The sequence below is a fragment of the Mus caroli genome, chromosome 10 (assembly GCF_900094665.2).
Source record: "Mus caroli chromosome 10, CAROLI_EIJ_v1.1, whole genome shotgun sequence".
Classification (NCBI taxonomy): domain Eukaryota; kingdom Metazoa; phylum Chordata; class Mammalia; order Rodentia; family Muridae; genus Mus; species Mus caroli.
The window spans coordinates 116,396,698-116,400,835 of NC_034579.1; positions in this window are offsets into that span (position 1 = coordinate 116,396,698).

A 4,138-nucleotide genomic window follows, 5' to 3' on the forward strand; every position below is an offset into this window, starting at 1 on the left:
CAAGAGAAAATGTTGAATTAAAAAAACTGTGGTTTGGATGCATATTTAAATACGCTGGAGTTCTGTTTGCAAGAGGAATTGTTCACGTACACTTTGCTCTTTACAGAAAAAAATAAGGAAACTAAAATAGGAGCAAAAATATAAGTAATACATGCCTCCTCCGTGATGATAATGAGGCTGTGGTTACAGTGAGAATAAAGAGGAGATGTGCTTTTGCAAGAAGAAAGTGGACAGGGAAATGGTAGTGATTAATGGAGCACACAAATTTAGAAACTGGGTCACTGCAGAGGAAGACATCAACAGCGTTGGTTTTCCTATACTTCAGATTGGGTATAGATCCTTGGTGAAACTGTGGGTCTCATATAATCTCTGCATCATGGAAAGGGAACTACAGACACAGAACTGGAGAAGAAACATCTTAAGGCTTTGTATGGAGCACTGTGCTTGCTGGTCCTCTGCCCAGTCAGTATTGACCTGTGAACCTCCTTCCTACATATTCATTCAGATAATGTCTTCTCAAAAGACATAAAATGAAAGAAAAAAGGCCCTGGATACCTGCTACAGCAGTTAGGAGGTGCATCTTCTGTGGTGTAGGACTAGAGGGTATCTAGATGTGGTATGTTGTTTCATCAAAACAAAGTGAGTCAAACTATGTGACCTTAACAGTCATGGATGTAGAAATCTGATCTCAAGATGTGATCAAGAGTAACTGTGGTTCAAACTTCTCCCCCGAGTTCTTGCCTAAAATTGTTGCAGTTCTGGTCCTGTAGAAAGGTCACCATGCTCTCTGTCTTCCTTTTACAAGTCATATTCCGTGAGCCCATAGCTATGTCCAAACTCTGTCTAATGACATCTATGATTACTCTATTTCAGAATAAATTTCTTTTTTTTTTTGAGAGCCTGAAGGCTAGCCATCCAACATTTAGAGAGCAGATCCTTCATAATTCATTCAGGTGTCAAACTTGAAGCATCCAGATATATTTTGAAGCCTCTAAGCAGAAAGGTCAAATCATCGCATATCTCATAAATTGTAAAGGTATTTTCTCAGAGAGGGTGACTTTTATTGGCCTTTCAGTACTTTAAGAACAAACCTGTAGCCAAAGAGAAAAAAAAAGATAGTTTAGAGATTTTTATTATAAAAAAGATGAATAGAAATGGATGAAAGCATCATGGGTAACTAGACAAAAGCATTATGGGTAACAAGATGAAAGCATGATGGGTAATGAGATGGTAGTATCATCGGTAAAATGACAGAGGTAATGCAGAGACAGAAAACCTTACGTTTCAAGGTAGGAGATACTGTGTGTGGTTCCAACCATAAATGAGATGAAAGTAATAAAAACACCATTGAAATATCTCATTTAATTATTAGTGTATGATAAACATGACATAGTTGGTATGTGTAATAGAAATATCTCATTCATTAAAAATATAATAATAATTAACAACAAATAACAATAAATGTAAATAAAATGTGGGCTTATAAAAGAAGAACTCCAGAAACTAGTCACAAGGGTTTAGATATAAGAGAAATACAAGAATAATCTTTCTGAGAATACAGGGCAGAGATTATTCTAGCTTCAGAGAAGTAGGAGGGGATGAAATAGAATAGGCAATGGCATGTAAATTTGTTGATGGGATGTTGGAAGAATTACTTACAGATGCATCTCTACATTTTTATGGGATGTATGGTGGAACAGATCTGGATTCTTTAGAGTCAGACTGACTGGATTTGAACCCTTGCTGTGCCTTTCACTAGCTGTGTGATATTGGGAAACTGTGTCTTTTTTTCTGCATCAGTGAATTTATCTGGAAAATAAAAGTAATGTATACATTCACTTATCTACTGTTCTAAGTGCGCTATTAGAAGCTGAGCACTGGAAAAGTGCTTGCCATCAATGATGGTTCATACGGACTGTCAACCTGATGGAATCTAAAATCACCTAGGAGACACGCCTCTGGTGTGCTTGTGAGGAATGACCCAGATTAGGTTAAATGAGGTAGGAGAAGATGTATCTTAGATGTGGTGGGACCAGCCCATGAACTAGAACCCTGGACTGAATATGAAGGAGAAAGCAAGCTGAGAAATACCTTTCATCTCCATTTGCTCCTCACTGTAGAGGATGTGTATCCACGATGACTTACACATCCATGACAGACTGTAACCTCACCTATGAGCCAAAGAAAGTCCATAAGCCCTCAAATTACTTCCTGTTAGGTGTTTGCTCTCAACAATAAGAGAAGCAACCCAAGCAGTGTAGAAATGCCATACCAATTTAGCTCTTACAATTATTACAGGAAAACAATATCAGTTAAGGTTGCGGGAAGTGGATAGACTGTAATGCAACTTGGAGAAATTTATAAACAGTGACTGTAGTATGGGAACTTCAACTTGACAGGAGAACTTAGGTGCATGCCAAGGCAGTGATGATGGATTTCTAGACCGAATTCATCCACTGGTGCTCTGTGGTACAGGGTGACAAAGAACACGTGAAATACCTGCATTCATCTGACTTGACGATGCACTGTTGCTGATAGTGTTTACGTCCTTCAAATGGTACAAGAGATGATTACAAGGGTGCAGACATTACTTGGACTGGACAGCAGTGTGTATGTAGGAGCATAAGGCTGCACATGGGCTGAGAACTGAATACATACAGGGTGCCTTTGGACAAGGAGGCAGGCAGCAGTGAGATGGAGGATGATTTTAGTACAGAAAATGATTCAAAAAAGAAGTAAAGAAAAGAATAGGACTCTTAAGTTGTAGAAATACAAGTTTGTGGTCAAATGAGGGGGGCTGACTGTAGTGATCTTGAGGTAGAGCTAACTGGGCTGCTGCCAAGGATGGAGGAAGATTTGCAGGGGACCTTTAGATAAAGAGTTATCTGTGTTAAATCTTTCCAAGTAACTAATGTGAAACAACCGAAGATGCATTGGATAAATATTCACATGTAGCTGTGGAATCAACACAAAGGCAGCTTGGCTTTAAACCATTCTGTCAAGGTATAAACCATTTACTGTAAAGTAGTGTGTCTTTTGTGTCCAGCTATCTGCCTAATAGACTGTATTGTCACAGAGGACATTACTACTTCATACATATGTAAACCACAGACTTCAAACAAACAAAATGCTTCAGCATGGAGCTTGTCATGTCTGTACCCCTATTAGCTCTATAGCCTTGAGCAACAATGGTCACCAGGACTCTCACCTTGGAAGCAGGTATTGAGGGGATGCCTAAAGTAGCCATATGCTGATAAATCTATGAGTCAATCATTTTACTGTTACGGGCCAGTAAGAGAAGTCTGAGACACTGCCATGAGTTCATGCAGAGCCAATTTTTGGAGCACAGAGATCAGATTAGGGAAGGAGAGATCTGAAAATGTTTCCAGTGAGCACTTTACTTGAGATGAATCTTGAAAGATATCCTAGAGTCAGCTTCCAAGACACAGAGAATGCACACTTAGAGGTAGAGTTGTATGACCATCTTCATTTCATGCATAGAAACTAAGTGGAATATGAAAAACCATAGGCATATAATTTCATTCATAGAGTCTCAATGCATACAAACCACAGGCATAACATGTTGAGTGGGAAGGTAAGATAGGTGCCTGTCATCATGAAAGTGCCTTGGGAAGGAAGCTGTTGTTAAATATATTTTGAAAACTTTGGACTGTAGGAGGACTTTTGGTCCAAGGTAACAGTGTAATTTCTAGTTATGAGAAGGGAAAGGAAGGTGGAACTGGGGAAGGTAGAAGCAAGCATCTTGGCTTTTACATATCGGGCATGTAAGACCAGGGTGAGGGATATACCAAAATCAACCTGAATCTGGAAATTGGGCCTGTGGGAGCTGTAGTCTGACATTGGAATTTAAAACACCCACAGACTGGTTCTACTAATCCAGTAATGTAAAGCCAAAAATAGGTGAATCTTATTCTTTTTTCAAAGGCTCTGCAGGTTGTAATTTATATACATTTACACACACATAACCACCACCAATCAAATAAAAGAAAAAGGGGCTTTCAACTTGAAAGTGGGGTCATGAAAGGGGTTGAAGAAAGGCTAGTTGGAATGAGCTGAAGAGAGGAAAGGGAAGGGAGAAAGTAATTTAATTTGGTTGTAATTTTTTTTTTTTTTTTTT